A 17,744-nucleotide genomic window follows, 5' to 3' on the forward strand; every position below is an offset into this window, starting at 1 on the left:
CAATGTAAGTCACTTATTGGTTTGTTGCCTCTATGCAAAGCATTGAAGTTTTCAGCATGTTTAGGATGGATGGTAGGACAAATTAATGGCAAAACATAGGTATGTATTGTGATCTATGTAATATGGCTAGCAATAAATGAAATGACATTGTATTATAAGGAAATTATTGCAATTCAACTATGTTATCATATTAAATTTGTTTTTATAAAAATCTAAAAACCTAGATAAGAAAAAATTGTAAAATTCAAATATTCAAAAATAAACAAATGTCTTGGTTCAAAATAAGAAAAAATTGTAAAATTCAAATATTCAAAAATAAACAAATCTCTTTGTTCAAAATTTTCAATTTTAAAGTGGAGCAAAGAGCATTCTCTTTTTAAATAAAAAATGCTTGACCACTTTTACATACACTTTAACATGAAACAAACAATAAAACTAAATATTATGTATTTCAACCATATGAATGAAAAAAAAATCCAAATTTTATACCACTCTTCATAAAAACAAACAATAAAACTAAATAATATGTATTTTGCATTTATTCTTAATATATCATTAAAAAGAAGAATTCCAAATCTAAAAGCACTATGAAACTTGACTTGACTTTTTACTTCATCATAAATTGATAATAAATTGATAATATTAAAATATAGTAAAAAATCGAAAATCCAATTACAAAGCACTATGAAACTTGACTTTTGACTTGATCATAAATTGATAAACAAAAATATGGTAAAAAATCGAAAATCCAGTTATAGGCCGTTGAGGATGAAAACCTACCGACATTGATACCATACAATTATGGTTACCTCTAAACACTCTCTAGACCATATCTTATTTTATTTATTTTAAATATAAATAATATTAAAAAACAAACACACAAAATACAACAATTTTAATTCAAAATCCTTTGATAAACTATGATATTAGATTTAATTCAAAATCTTTCGATAAACTAAGATAACTATGATATTAGATTTAATTGCGGTATCGTCAAACAAATGCTTTTAATGAATTATATATATATATATATATAAAAGCTTTTCTCCCATTATTAATTATCCTACAATTTTTATATATACATAAATTCACCGGTAGAGTTATATGGTCAATTCCAAATTTATACTACAATTAATTACATTAATTCAAGGGTAGAGGTATATGGTCAATTCCAAATTTACCTCAAGCACCTTTTACATAAAACCATATTGAACAATTTGTCATAGCATGGCAAAACAAAGTCAATAGTTTAACGTCTCTAGTTTGTATTTTAATTTAAACAACGAATAAAACAGTAAATAGGTGCCACCAATAAAAGTAGGTAGTACTGTTGCCATGTTGATTTGATGTAAAGTTGAAAGTGATATGCCATAGTACAAAGTCTTTTTCTATAATAAAACAGTCTTTTTCTATAATAAATAGATCATTTAAGTACGTGAAGAATGTCTTTTATTGATAAAGAAATTCAAGATAAAAACGCGTGAAGACAACTCAGAAACCAACACAACAATCTTCAGTCTCCTATAATTCACAAATACTGCTATCTTAAAAAAAATAAGTACAATACTTTCGAAAAATATTTGGCAAGCAACGAGCATCGAATTGCAGAGTATTAGTGGCATATTTATCAAGTACCAAACATCGAATTGCAGAGTATTAGTGGCATATTCAGCAAGTTCCAAACATCGAGTTGCAGGACTGATGGCAGTATATGCAGTGAATATGAATATAAATGGCATAGTTTAAAGAGGCTTCAATTTTGCCTGGAAAATAATCAAAATTCCAGTTCAATTTGGTTAAATAACAAGTTCAAATTCTTGGAAATTTGGGTTTACAGTTGTCCATCGTTGTCCATTGTTGCAAAACTACTTGAAATTCTTGGAAATTTGGGTTTACAGTTGTCCATCGTTGTCCATTGTTGCAAAACTAGTTGAAATTCTTGGAAATTTGGGTTACAGTTGTCCATCATTGCCCCAGGGGTTTTTATACTGCTGAATTCATTTCCACCATCAAAAAAAATAAGATTCAAGCATTCTTACTCTCAAATTTTCTGGAAAAAAAAAAAGCCAAATTTCAACATGTTTGGGTTGTCCAGGCAAATTTGCTGCCTCAGTAGACAACGCCAATATAAATTGTTAGATTTATGTCCAGGCAAATTTGCTGCCTCAGTAGACAACGCCAATATAAATTGTTAGATTTATATTATACATCAGACAGTATATGCAACACAAACTGGCAGTAATGTTCCCACTGCTTTGTTCAGTATATGCAACACAAACTGGCAGTAATGTTCCCACTGCTTTGTTCTTATTGTTTGCCAAAATATTCACTCTGATAACAAAAGTCAAAATCACAGAACCCGTCAGAAGTTTCATTTTTGTCATTGACTCATTTTCACCAGCGCTCATCAATAACCAGGTAAGTTTGGATAGGTAACAGGTGGCACTTGAACAGCCATGAATTTTCAAGCTACCTTTCCCATAAGAAATGATGCCAGGCTTCTCTTCTAGTACTCTATTGTCCCTGGATGTAGCCGTACATTCAAATAATTTCTTGATATACTGTACTTATACCTAACAGTGCTTCTGCTACACTACTGTACACAGCAATGCTTTTTGAACAGTATCTTGATATATTATACTCGTACTTAACCGTGCTTTTGATATACTACGGTACATGTACCTAACAGTGCTTTTGATATATTGTACTTGTGCTTAAGCGAGATTTTCATACGCTATGGTGTATGAACAAAACAGTGCTTCAACGTGCATCATGTTGAACAAAAAATCATTTTCAGGAAAGAAATTTAATAATTTAAAATAATAATAATAATAATAAACCAGCCTCCCTACATGCATTTTTTTGGTCTCCAGCATGTGCAGACTACTTGGAACAGAATTCGTTACATTCAGAGGATGAAATTGCAAAATACAAAAATAATATTGGTCTCCAGCATGTGCAGACTACTTGGAACAGAATTCGTTACATTCAGAGGATGAAATTGCAAAATACAAAAATAATATAGATGCTCGTTCCCTCAGGTCTTTCAACCATTGCAACAGACTAATTGCTCTTCATTATTTTGCTTTCGAAAAAGCATAGACATAAAATAATAGGTACGAACAAATCAATGGACTGTCCAAAACAGACAACTTTCAGACATTCCAAATATCCATTAAAGAACTCAGGACAGTCCTGCAACAACATTCCCCATATTTAGATATGATTCTATATATCTCATCTTATCTGCTATGTCTGCTATGTGAACCACACGGGCTCTCAAATTACACCGTTACCTTATTTAACTAATATCTTCACCTGAGAGACAACATTATACCTTGCAGTTGCCCACTCACAGGGCGGCAACTCATTGTATGTCTTGATTGTTGTGAAACCTCAAGCTTGTTCAAAATTCCCTACAAGTCAATAATTTCCACTTAATACCTGTAACATAGTCTTCTCAACCATGGTTCTATACCCTTGACAGACATGTCTGGTCAACAGGTCTCGTGTATGATAAGTTGGAAGAATAAACAGGAAAATTCCAGGCCTTCCTTTCTGATTTTCATTGTTAAAAGAAGACCTATGTATTCCATTAATATGCACCACCAACCGCTACAATCAGTAAGCAGAGCAACATATGGCCTAACAAAAATATGATTTTGAAATTTGAAACATATTGTCAAAACAGATCTTCACGGAAATTACTTCCCCTAGAAATCTACCATGTTTAGCTTTGTTGAAAGCTGAATAATAAAATATACACAATCCTTCCACTCGCAGTCCTCATCCCTTCGACGAGAAAAAGAAGGTGAAAAAGATAACCGGTAACAAAATACCATAACCTGTTCAGAAAGAACAATCACTCCCTTGGCTAGCACTCATATTTGAATTATCTGGCTTGCTTGAGGATCCAACGGGACCAGGAAGAGAAGTATATGAGGTTTGCAGAACTTCATTTCGATTAGTTTGTTTCCCTGGAGGTTGTTGACTGTATTGGACTTGGTGCTGTTGCTGCTGTTGCTGCATTTGATAAAGAGGATGATGTGGACCCTGCTGTTGAAGTTGAAATAATGATGAATTCATGGACATTTGCTGAGCCAGACTGCTAGATTGACCAGCACCTAGCTGTCCTGTGGCCAGTTTCAACCGTTGGACCTCCTCCCCAAGTGCCTCATTCAATGCTAGATACAAAAAACAAAGCCGCCAATTGTTAGACATGCGCCAGTTCTTTCGTGTTATCCCAAACAAACATCACTTTATTTAAGATTTGAAAACAATTATGCAGAAAAAAGCTTTCCAATAAAATTTGGACATAGAAACTGCAATAGAAGTGTCTTGATAAAGTCAAAGCCAGATCAGATTCCTCATTTTTCCTCTGATTTGCAATGAATTCCAAAAATTCAGTGTCATTTGAAAAGTTTAAAGCAGAGAAACGATACAAGACCTTGAGCTGCCCCTTGGTGACGCAAGGAAGAGATATATTGTGCTAGCCTCTAGCAAATGATACCAGCCAAAGTGCCTTGGGATCAATTGTGTCTAAAGATTCTAACTAGATATTAAGAAACCATTCTTTCAAATGTGCTCAGCAGTCCATATTTCGATTTCCTATTAGAAAAGTAGATACCATGAATACAAAAAGAGACCAAGATCATTACCATCACGAAGTTGCGCTTGTTGTTCCATGGCCTGTAGGCGTAACTTGAGCTCATGGTTCTGATTGCCCAGTCCAGCTGAATCCCTCTGCACAGAAAAATATGAATCAATCCTTAAACTGGGAACATAAAAAAATGAATTAGCAAGATATAAATATCAAATGAAAATTTTCTGCCCAGTATAAGCAACTGACCTGCAAAAGAGTCAGCTGTGCGGACAAAGTTGTTGCCTCAGTTTGCAAGGTCTGGACTTTGCGTTCTAGCTCTGAGATATAGCGCATCTTTCTTTCCTTGGACCGTGCCGCCGACTGGCGATTGGCCAATATCCTGCATTATGCAGCAAAAGTTAATTTCAATCGATGCAACATAAGAACATTGAAAAACAAAAAGAAAATATATCTGGCAGCTGCCACAGCTAAAATATGAGAAATCTTCCCATTTTATGCTGCCCAGTTTGAGAAGAATGTTAGCGATTTGTATCTCAGCTTTAAAATAGCTGTTCCAGATATAAGAATGCTGAGAAAGTCCAAGAAAAAAAACCGTCTTTTGAAGTAATGATGCCTGAGTTACAGCCTGATTTCCAAAAGACTGAAATACTTACACAAAAACATTTTTGTAAGAATTTAATGTTTGCAGAATTTCGTTGACTGGGTTCTCTAGTACCTATGGAGCCATACCTTTTGACACGTTTAGGATCCACCGTTGCAAGCTCTGCCAGTTTCTCACTGGCCATGATCTTCTTCATCTCAGATGCACTGAATTCCCCATTCCCGAATTCCACATTGAAATTTGTACTTCCATCCATCGAATTGCTATGGGAGTGTCTGACATTCCGACCTTGAGACGGTTCCTGTTCTATGTCTTCACTGAAGGTATGCATCTTACTCATAATGCTATCCATGGAGATGCTCCGAGAGTGACGTGACCTGTACTGGTTGCCATCACCTTGCCCTCCACTTCTTTTGTTATCTTCATATCCAACCCCTGAATTGCTTCTTTTCATAATGTTGAATTCATTGACCTCACTGTGCTGAATTGGTCCCCATCCTTCAAGTTCTTCTGTTTAACACTACTTCCACCACTGTCTTCCTGAGCTCCATTCAAATTGTCCGGCAGCTCCCCACTTGCCGGCCTCGATTTGTTCAAGTTGTTTATTTTTTCCACATCAATGCAAGCAGAAACCATATCTTCACCACCTCCTTTGCCCGTTTCTCCTTCTCCAGTGCCTTCTACATTCTGAATACTATTCCTTTCCTGATTCAACTCTGTTTTCACCGCTTGGGCCTTAGGTTTTTCACGTTCCAAAGAGGAAACGTATTGATTTAGATGATCCATTTGAGCAGTTCCTTTGACAGAGGCTGTCTCCAATGAGCTCCCAAAACCCTGTTGGATATCTCCAGAGAGGGACTGGGATCCGGACATAAATGTAAAAGGATTATCGCTGCGTGCTCGTCTATGTCCTTTTCTAGGGGGTAGGCCGTCACTCATATGATTTTGAGATCTTCTACTCCCGGAGAAGAGGGAAGGGGGATTATGTGGAGAAATTGATGGGACTGCGGAGCTGCCTTCTTGATCTTCCATAGAAACATCGCCAGATACAGGGTCCGATAAAGATGGGGATGAAGGGTCACGATATGAACAGGGATTGAGAGGAGGCAGGTTATCCAAGTTAAAAATGTGAGGCTGGGACATCGATCGAGTATGCAAAGAATTAGGACTAGCATTGGAATGCTGCTGATTCTGAGAATTCTGCTGTACCGATGACTGTAGAACGGGCATTTGACTGTAGAATGCTTGTGAGTGAGGGGGAGTGGGAGGAAAGTGAGGATGTGAAGGAGGAATCCCCTGCCTTTTGCTTCCGGGGTTAAAATTCTGCATATTTGCAGTGAAAGGGGGCCGAGTTTGACTAACAGCCGGAGACGAAGGTTCAGATTTATTTAATTGCTGTTTAGGAATGAAGGAAGATGAAGTCTGAAGCCTCTGCATAAGATCACCATAACTACTGTCCATTTCTTCCATTTGGCACAAGAAAAGGACCAAAATTCTATCCTTCGCTGGCTATTTTGCACGTTTCTTTTTGCTAAATGCTCAAAATAATCTGTACTATGCCTACATCTAAGCCACAACCTGAATCCCTTGAAACTGACACAGACTACAACAAATTATCTTCATTACATCCACAAAAGACCATCAAACCCTATGAACCCTAATTGCAACCATTTTCCTTCGTAAAACCCTCAATTGATACCCTCAGGACCATAGTCTTTTTCCACCATAAAAAGTGAAGAAGAATTCCAGTTAGAAAATCAACCATACCTCTGTTTTCAAGCTATTACCCGCTGTTTCAGCTCAAAATAAATCAACATTCAATTTTCTGCCTCCACGGGTGAACTCTCCACAAATACAGTGAAAAAATGAGCTCAATTTGTTCATAAAAAACACGCGAATCTGGATTAGCAGACAGAAAATATCATCACCGTTGCAAAATGAGCAAAAATAAACGTTCATTTAACAAATGCTGAGCCCTCTTTCGCCGATCCGAGCAGATCTTCGAATCCTGGCAACATCATCCGCCATTAGAGCAAGGAAAAATAACAAAAAGCACTCGGCTTTCAAACCTCATTTTCTTTTCGTATTTGTACGCACATTTCGATAGAATTTCATTTCATTCCGAACGGATTTCGAGTGCATTTCGGCCACATTTCCGCCGCGTTTACCCCGTCCCTCTTAACGAAGATCCACTTATCGTGCATTTCATCCCGGCCGCGGAATTCGAATTTCTGACTAATTTCGGTTAATTCCGACGTTATTTCGTGTGAATTTCATTCCGACATAATCTCATGTCGGCGGCATTTAAGCGGGATCTCGTCGTCGCTGGGGTGGGCCCCCGCCGATTCGAATTTAGCGAGGTCGGTGCAGTCTAATCAATGTGCCCGCGTACTGGATTCCCTTTATCATGCCACGTGTACACCCTTCTATATATTTATCATGTTGTAATCAAATTTACTTTATTTTTAAAATCTTTGGTCAAAGTAAAACCTAAAATAAGTCAAATAGTTGCATCGAAACTATAAACGTCTAACGTGGTTATGTTTTTTAATTAGAAGTCCGTTGTAGGGTTTTTGTTTGGAGTGACTCGATATAGGGTACGTGAAATATCTCATTGTGGGTGAGGCTAGATTTTTAATTGATTATAAGGTTTTTCTTTCATTATAATTATGTTTTCCTCGAAAGGTGACCATTGGTTGTTTTGTTTTTTTTAATCAATAACAAATTTTTTATTTATTTTAATATTTAAATTTTATTTTTTAATATAGAAATAGTTTTAGAGATTTCAAAAACTGGAAAATATTTAATTGCTATAAATTTAATAATTTAAATTTCTTAAAACAAAATTTATGGAAAATATGTTTGAGAAAAAACAAAAAAATGTAAAATTTTTATATTACACTTTTTAAAAATCTTTTGAAGTGTTTTATGTTTTTTATTTTTTTAAATAATTTTCATTGAATTTTGGTCGGGGTGTGTATAGGAGGATGGCAGTGACGGCAGATAGTTATGAAGAGTAAAGAAAAGGTACCACTTACTGCCCTCCACACGCTCAAGGCGATGGGTGCGGTGGCCCTTCGCATTAGTACATGCAAGGGTGGTGGGAAAGGTTGTAGGCACGGTAGGGACAAGGAGGGAGGTGCAGCAGTTAAAGCAAGACAGATGAGTGGAAATTGTATTGTTGTTTGCAGAGTTGGGAGCTGGAGCACCAGAGCAGGAAGGCATTGGCACCATCGACAACATTTGAGGAGCGAGAACGGGTATGTATCCTGGCCCTGCAACCCTCTTGCAATGGCGACATGGTTTGTTTCTTGCTGGAGGGATCGGGAGAAACTTGGGAAGGGGAATTGGGGGACTTGCTGGGGAAAGTGTCGCAGGCATTGCATGGTTGTTGTCTGGTTTTGCGTCTTGGTTATAAGGCATCTGGGTATTGACCTGGCCAATGGCCAGGAAGCCCCTTCTGAGAGTAGCATTGTGACCTCACACATTAATTGGGGCGGAACGGGAGAGGCTATGTACTGGGGATGGTAGATTACAACCTGATAATTGAGGCTCAGGATAAACAGTTAAAAGTATGGGTTGTTGGGAGGAGCAGCGGAGGAAACCCTGGAAAGACTTGGGGAATGGGGAATAGGAGACATGCAGAGAAACCTATTAGGACCCCAGGGGGAATGAATGGGTATAATAAGAGCAAAGGAGCGGCGCAGGCTGACTGGGCAGAGGGGAATGGGAAGGCTTACCTAAGCATGGGGATTCTTACATGGCGATGAGAGGGGACCACCAACCATTCAGGGTATGCACGACACCGGGAAGGGAGAAGAAAGAAGTTCGACAGGATAAGGAGACTAGCCTCGTCTTCTGAGTGGGCTGTCACCCAACCTGTGACTTGCTCCGAGATTAATTGGGATAGGACAAGGAGTAGGGAGAATGTCGGCAATAAGAATCAAAGCCAGAGGTTAACACCTCTTTCCTGTGAACAGGTTTCGAACAGAGTGGAGATGGCTCGTCTAGCGAGAGGAAGGGGTCGTGGCAGACGTGGGAGGGAGCCTGCAAAGGCCAAAGATCCGAGCACATCGGAACCGTGAAGAGGAAGGAAGTTTGTTGAACATCTCATTAGTGAAGTCACTGCGGCATACCGGGAGGGAACAGATGTAGGAATCTGTAATCTATTGGAAGAATGGGAGGAAGAAATTAAGCAAAACAGTGAGATAGAGGAGGAGATAGAGAACTGGAGGACTTTAGTCCCAGATCTTGGGAATACCAGAGGAAGGATAACCCAATTCAAGCAGACCCTATATCTCTACTGGCTTATGAAAAGCCTGCTAGGGAAGGCCATGGAACAAATATCGGTGGGGATGGCTCTGTCCCTCCAAGACATGCCCAACTACAAACAGGATTTGCAGCGAATCCAATTCCAGCTCCACAAGCAGGACATCCAACTAGATAGAATCCAAAGGCACATCCCATGCATCATTGAATTAACTGAGATGCCTGGGGAAACTATCAAGGATCCAGCACCAGTGGAATCGACATCGGAAGAGCAGCAAGAATAGTTAGTTAATCTGGTTTCTTTTTGTCTTTATGCGGGTAGCATTTACTTTACATTATGCATGCTTATGATAGATAGACATATAGCGTCTTGTCATGAAATTGAGACATACTTAGCTTGGTTAAAAAGACTGAAACTTTACTGTTTTTGGATGGCTTATAACGAGGATAGGTGGCCAATAGACTTGGTTTCCCATTGGGCAAGTTGAGGCCACCTAGCTCATATATGTGGTGTAAATTTGCCGTTTATAAATAGAAAAATAAAGGGTCCTGCCAAGCTTAACAAAAAAAATTGTTAATGAGTTTGCAATTTTATTTTGATAAAATTTTTGAAAGCATAAATCAATATAACATTCTCGAAACATTTTAAATACTAAAAATATACAATCTTAATCACAAAATTTTACAATTCCAATGATCCTACTTAAATTTTAGGCAAAATTGATTAGAAACTGTCACCAAAAAAGATAAACATAAAATGTTTAAACTATAATGTAAACTCTTACTAAAAAAGTTCCATAAACAAAAATTTACAAGGAAAGTTCCATAAACAAAAGTTTACAAAGAAAGTTCCCTAAACAAATTTTGAATATAAACCTGGAACTCTATTTTTATATAATTTTTATTAAATTTTAAAACATTTTTAATAAAATAAAAAAGTGATATAAATGTTTCTTATTTCACATCTTTTTGACAAAGGAGCCATTTAAGTTTTTTTATTTTTTAAACAATTATGTTTAGATGCCCATCAAATTCTGATTAGACAAATGTATGTGAAAATACATTTTTAAATATATAAATAATGTTAAACCTATAAAAAAAATTTCACTACATCCAAATTATACAGTTTCAAATACATAATAGTAATTTCAACCATTTTCTAAATTTTAAACAAAATTCTAAATAAACCTTGTAATTTCAACCATTTTCTAAAATTTTAAACAAAGTTCTAAATAAACCTGCTATGGAAAAAGTTTTAAAAAACCAAATATCTAAATATATTTTAACAAAATAAATGTTAAAAAATAATAATGTATGTGTACTACTCAAAGTCACTATTAGAGTAAAGACTTTTGCCCACTCTTCATTTCAATATGTGAGAAGACTAATTAGGAATGTGATTTGCATGTGGTCGGTTTTGGCATCTCAATATTATAATATATTTTTTTAAAGCAAGTGGAGTATTATTTATTTTTTTTTTTTTTTTTTTTTTTTTATTTTTTTTCTTCTCAAAAGGTGGAAAAACCTATCAAACTCAGTTTGTCAAACCAACAGTGAGGACAGCCATCTCTGGCTGCTATCCGCGAATGTTAGTTTAACACATCACTGTTATCAAGGAAAACCACGCCACCTGAAATAACCCGCTGGTGGTCCGTAAGGGAGCAGGCTTTCACTCCTGCCAGATGCCTCTGGGTCTTGGGCCGTTAACCTGTTTCCTTACGTCCGAGGAAGACGAGCTCTTAGCCAAGCAGAAGCAGTTTTAGGGCATACTCCAGGCCCGGCAAGTGGAGTATTATTAATAACCAATCGTGTCACTTTTAATTAATTTGAATAATTTATTTGTAATTTAGGTTTAATTTCGGGTTAGTTTAAATAGTTTATTTTTTATTTATGGTATTAGAGGATGTTCACATGGATGAGCAAATGGATTTAAATTAATAAATGAATGGTATATACCAGAATTAGTATTTAATAAGTAGAAGTGGGAAAAAATTGGATTTAGTATATTTATTATTTAAGTGAAATTATTTATAGAGGTTTTTTTTCAATCAATTTTTTTTAGTTTTTATAATTAGAGTCAATTTCAAGGTTTCTCGCCATAATACCTATGTCAAAGTGAACCATATATATTTATTTGTAACAAAGTAATTAATATGGTACAAGTTTAGACATATATTATCTTATTTGTAATATTTTCAAATATATATATATATATATATATCTTAGTCTATACAACATTAGTTACTTTATTATGGGTGCATTGATATTTCTCATATCATTAGTTTTTTATATGTTCAAAGAATTTAGTTGAAGAATAACTTTAGATTGTGATAAAATTTTATGGTCGAATGTATTGATCTCTAATACACTCATCTTTATGGCCAACTTCTAAAAACTATTTTACAAACACACAAGGTCCATGCATCTAAAAAGTTGATTGATAGTCCAAAACAAGGTTAGGGTTGGGACCTTACACTCACACTTCCCTTTAGTGTGGGAGAATATTGGAAAGGAATGTGACCAATATAAGAAGTGCTTCACAATTCAACAATATGGTAACATTTTCGGGGAATCGTTATGTGAAGTATTTGATACTCAAGCCATTCCCTATTATCCCATGGCCTATGAGTGATATTCACTAATTCCTAATCTGTCATGAACTTAAATAGTCCACTTGGCATTTATTACATCAAGCAATGGTCACAAGAGTGAAGAGATGAGATTGAAACTAGTAAAAATGTATCACATGACATTAATTGTCATAACCATGACTTGCACTTAATAACCAAGGCTTTTCAAGAGAGTCATAATTCTAGGTCAATTATGCTTAACCATGGAGTTTTTCTTCACAATCAAGTCCAACTAGCTTGTTACCTATTTATAAAACCTCTACAAGTATTGTATTTTTTGAGTCATTAAATTCAAGCTCCCTTGTTTTTGAGTATGTAGAAGGATTTCACAACCTAATATTACAATGTTCTTTGTTGGGATAAACTATGTGGAGTATTTAATACTCAAGTCATTTGTTATAACCCATTTTGTATTTGTATTATTCACTAATAACCAATTCCTTGTGAGATTGACATGTTAAAGTCCCAATAAATGAACATTGGAACTTGTTAAGCTGACATAGCGATCTTAACTGCTACATTGTAACTTGTAAGACACATCTTCTATCCATCCCCAGAAGTTTCCTTTGTGGCTATAAATTAGATTGTTGTATAGTCTTTCCCTCAAGCAACGAAGTGAATTTCTCCTTCACCTTCAATTGTCTCTCTTTATAGAAGTGTTTTGGTTTCACAATTTGGTCCTTGGGTGTTTTTTGCACACCTACATGGTATCATAGTGTGAGTGCAAGCCCCTTCTCATTATTTTTGTGAGAGATATGTTGTACATTGATCAAATTTGATATGATCTGGTAGGAAGCCATTTTTTTATTTTATTTTGTTCAAGTTTCTTTGAGATCTGATGTTTGTAGTATACCTAGGGGGGATAATATGGGGTACAAAGGGAGGTACCCAAGGGAATAATGTAATAATGGGATGGGCAATAGTAATAAATAAGGTGGTTAACCCATATCATGTAAGGGACCACAAGTAGTTAACCCATGGTATTAGATAGATGGTATTGAGGGAACCATGGTAATGACCCATGGTATTATATGTATGAGGCCTATATAGAGGCTAGAGACTCCCCGTTGAGAGGTGTCAAGGATTATTGTATGAACAGGCATATGGCTTGTGGAGTGTTCTCCTTCCTTAAGGAGTGAATGTATGGTGTTGCCCTACCTTAAGGGTTTGATCAATAAAGTGAAGCATTTCTATATTTAGATCTTATTATTCTTGGGTTTATTTCTATTATCTTATATTTTCAGATCAGATCTATAACAAGTGGTATCAGAGCTATAACAAGTGGTATCAGAGCACTTTCTTGGGCAAAAGTGGAGAATTTTTTAAATTTTTTGTAGGAACTTTCTGGGGCGGCGAGTTTGCATATCAGATATGTACGTTTTGGGGCAAAATCTGCAAAATCTAATTGCAGATCTGGATTCTTTGTGAAAAAAATACCCAAGTTCAAAAAAAATCGGCCAAATCGGAGTCCGGATGAAGGAGATATCATTGATCTAAAAATCAGTGCTATTGCAGACATTTTTTGGGGCAGCAAGTTTGTGGCGCAGATCTGTACGTTTTGGTGCAAATTTTGAAAAATATAATTGCATATCTGGATTTCTTATGAAAAAATACCCAAATTCAAAAAAAAAATCAGTCGAATCGGAGTCCAGATGAGGGAGATATCGTTGATTTAAAATCAGCTCTTTTTTCAGAATTTTTGGTGACGGCGGGAGAGTTGCAGCACAGATCTAAAATTCCAGTGCCTAGATCGGGATTTCTATCACATGGGAAGATGTAGAATGGTCATTCCATTTCCGAAAACAGGTCATAATAAAGATTCTGAGCAATATTGACTAAACTGCGACCACTCTAAATTTTCACCAAGTAAGTGTTTTTTTTTCGTGCCATCTAGCAAGATGTTTTTTACAGGAAAAGATAATGGCCCTACTATTGAAGAATTCATACAGAGACAAAAGTTCACATATGGGGAACATTGGAAGGATTTAGTGTGGCTTGGTTTCAAAGATGAGGCTACCAAATGGTGGTTCTCACTTGACAACAAGAAGTTGACCAAACTTTCAGATGTAGAATTTGAAAGAGTCCTTTTAGACAAATGGTCTCAGGCTAGAAAACAAGATAAGGGGAAACATGTGGGGTTATTTCCTACTGGTATATCCTTATTGCAGGTTCATGGATTGATTCAGAAGGAGAAAATCATTGTGTCTATAAATCCGAGTTGCAAGCAAAATCTCATAAATGTCAACTTGGCAAAAAAATTACAAGTGCCAACGAAACACATGGAGCACACACAGGTTAATAATGAGCAGGTGCAAGTTTATAAAGATTTGAATATTTCTATGGACAAGTATGTATTGCATTTTGATTTTTATGCTTCAGATATGGCTAATGAGGATGTTGTTTTGGGATACTCGTGGATGGAATCGGTGGTTACTATAAATATTAATGTGTAGAAGAAATTCTTAAAGCTCTGGTATAAAAAGAAGAAAATTACATTACAAGATATTTCCATCAATAAACAGGTAGAGTCCATGGAGGCTGAAGCAGAAGATGTTCAAGGGATTGACATATCAGATGATGGGCCATTGATGGTCGACAACCAAATGCAAACGTCAAACTAGGTACCAGAAAAACAGGTAGAATCCAAGGAGGTTGCAGCAGAAAATGTTACATCAGATGAGGATTCAGTGGTTGAAGTAATATTGGAAGATAAGAAACCACAGCAGGCACCACAACATGTACCAGATAACAATCAGGCTCCATTAGGTGGTAAATTAAAGAAAGATACACTGTTGGTTAAACCTTCAGCATATCACCACCCACATCACCCAGCAAGAAAACAAACAACAAGATGGCAACAAATTAGCTACAAGGACAACAACCCCCACATGGCATATAGAGAGCGGTGACGATCCTCCTACTATACATCAACACAGAAGAGTTACGAGGATCAACTTCCCTCTCAAGCGAGCGAGGCACCAGCTAGATCGATGGTTCACCTTTCTCTGGGATGGCTAGATGCACGTGCATGGTACCAGTGGACTACTCTTTTGAGTAGATCTTATTATTTGTGTTCTTCCCATGTTTCAGGGACGAAACATGTTAAGGGGGGTGAAATGTAGTATACCTAGGGGGGATAATATGGGGTACAAAGGGAGGTACCCAAGGGAATAATGTAATAATGGGATGGGCAATAGTAATAAATAAGGTGGTTAACCCATATCATGTAAGGGACCACAAGTAGTTAACCCATGGTATTAGATAGATGGTATTGAGATAACCATGGTAACGACCCATGTTATTGTATGTATGAGGCCTATATAGAGGCTAGAGACTCCTCGTTGAGAGGTGTCAAGGATTATTGTATGAACAGGCATATGGCTTGTGGAGTGTTCTCCTTCCTTAAGGAGTGAATGTATGGTGTTTCCCTACCTTAAGGGTTTGATCAATAAAGTGAAGCATTTCTATATTTATATATTATTATTCTTGGGTTTATTTCTATTATCTTATATTTTCAGATCAGATCTATAACAAGTGGTATCAGAGCTGTAACAGTGTTCATGTCTATATCTGGATATCAGAGGTATTGGCTTATGGATTATGTCAATTTCTATAGCGCCTATTTTTTCTGGTCTCATTTTGTTATGGATGTGTTTCAAATTTGTTGAGTGGCTAATGGTAGAAAAGACTGCATTTATCTGCTATGGTGCTACCCTGTCACAACCTTAAGGCGACAACATACAACTTCCATATGTAGTTTTTTCTTTAAAAACAAAAACAAACAAAATCCCCAACTTCCCACATTTTTTTAAGAATTTTGAGTTTTCCAAGATTGTTATCTCACTACCCTTCCATTGATTTTATAGCAAAGATTCGCAGAGCACACTAACATATGATCCAACTGTCATGCGGAAAGAGTCAATTTTGCGAACAAAAACGACCTCCCTAGAAGCTAAGGCTTTCTAGTGACAAACAAGACAAGTAAACACTACCTTTCTCTAAATATGCATTTGGAATACAAGTAATCAGGTGTTCATAACATACCTTTAGTCCAACGCTTTGTAGTAGTCCAGCCTCGCCGATCCGGATGAGCTCCTCCTTCTCTTTGAAACCTGCATTCACCAACAAGCCAAAAGATTACATAGCACCTGAATAACTTATAAAATAACACATATTCATCATACAGACCAAGGAGTATATGAAACAAATCATGTATAACAATCTGTTGAGAAAAGTGAGCTTAATTGTATTAAGTGGAAACAAAAGAAACCATTACAACCTGAGCCTTGGTGTTGTGCAGGTCCCTTCTAGGGTCCAGCAAGAGTTCTCCTTTACTTTGATCAGCTCACCCACTTCCAAATAAGGCTAGGAAAGGATGGGAATCTCTCCTCTCAAGCTCTATAAGGGAGTCCTAATTCCAGCAGCATCTACCCTTAGGAATATTCAGCTTTCAACCTCCCCTCCTTCTGGCCCAATGCCTGTATTTATAGTGCTCTAGAGGAAGTTAATCAGGTCCACCATCAATGGGATAAGCCCCTCTTTGAATGGGATAGCTCCCCTCTTGATGGGATAAGTTCCTCTTTCATAGGGATACATGAACCATCTGGAGGCGCTCAATACACATCAAACAAACTTCTAGAATGCTCTAGAAATGACCACAAGTAACTTTTTTGAAGTGAAACTTGCGCCTTTTGACCTTTACAGGAGTACGCACCCACCCCTTTACAGACAGAGCGTACAAGTACACAGGTATTGTGAACTTGAGGTGCGTACACACAGGTAAGGCTAAGAGAAACTACGTACCCAGAGATATATAGATTTTTAAAGACTTTCTCTCTTTCTTGGAGTTTGACATGAAGATAAGAGGTATAAGACTTGCTAAGGAGGATAGTATGACAGTTGATGGAGCCATACTAACTGCAAATAGTCATGGTGACAAATTTTAGTGTAACAGATTGCCCCCTAAAGTGCGAAGCCTGTAGTAGATTAGGGTTTTCATATCATCTAGGAAGGGTGAAGTACTTTATCATTTCAAGGATTATCTTGTGGAGAGCCCAGTCAGAACCTGCAAGTATTCAACAAAAAATACATATATAAGATCATATCATCGCTGAGGTAGGCATTCCCATACTCAAATCAAAAACTTTAACTAACAAACTAACTACTGCTCTGATACATGAATGATTTCGCAGTACATCATAATCATAGACTTTTGTAGACACAGTATGGACGCAGCCATCTGTTTATGATTAGTCTACTATATAATGAATACAAAACTCCTCGCAACCTGGATGGTGGAAACTAGATCCAGGGTCTTCATTTCTACTTCCCGAAATAGTACGATTCTATCCATGCGAATAAATGAGTTGATGTCGAGCATGGTAGAAACCACTTGATTACCAGTCGATGATGTAAACTGTTAACAAGTGTGAGAGAGACCACCAGTGATGTCAATGGTTCTCAAAGTACCCAGTACAAACCATGAGATGTGAATGAATGAGTTGATGTCGAACATTTCACGGAGTCCTTCGATCGAAAGTCAATGATGTAAACCGTCGTCAAAGGCAAGAAACCTGCCATTGATGCATGCAGATTTCAAGGTACTGATAATTTCTAGGTCATCTTTCTAGATAATGTACTG

General features: G+C 36.7%; 1 pseudogene across 1 annotated transcript; it reads right to left on the reverse strand.

Moving 5' to 3' along the window:
* Positions 1 to 3,192: 3,192 nt before the first annotated feature.
* Positions 3,193 to 7,276, reverse strand: LOC149213558 (bZIP transcription factor 29-like; annotated as a pseudogene). Its single transcript, XR_016250830.1, has 4 exons — positions 5,333 to 7,276; positions 4,850 to 4,982; positions 4,659 to 4,743; positions 3,193 to 4,184 (listed from the first exon to the last, which is right to left on the reverse strand). The product of XR_016250830.1 is annotated as a bZIP transcription factor 29-like (transcript).
* Between the last annotated feature and the right edge of the window lie 10,468 nt (positions 7,277 to 17,744).

The sequence above is a fragment of the Pinus tabuliformis genome, chromosome 1_1 (assembly GCF_031772625.1).
Source record: "Pinus tabuliformis cultivar Carrire ecotype Pingquan chromosome 1_1, CPIR1, whole genome shotgun sequence".
Classification (NCBI taxonomy): domain Eukaryota; kingdom Viridiplantae; phylum Streptophyta; class Pinopsida; order Pinales; family Pinaceae; genus Pinus; species Pinus tabuliformis.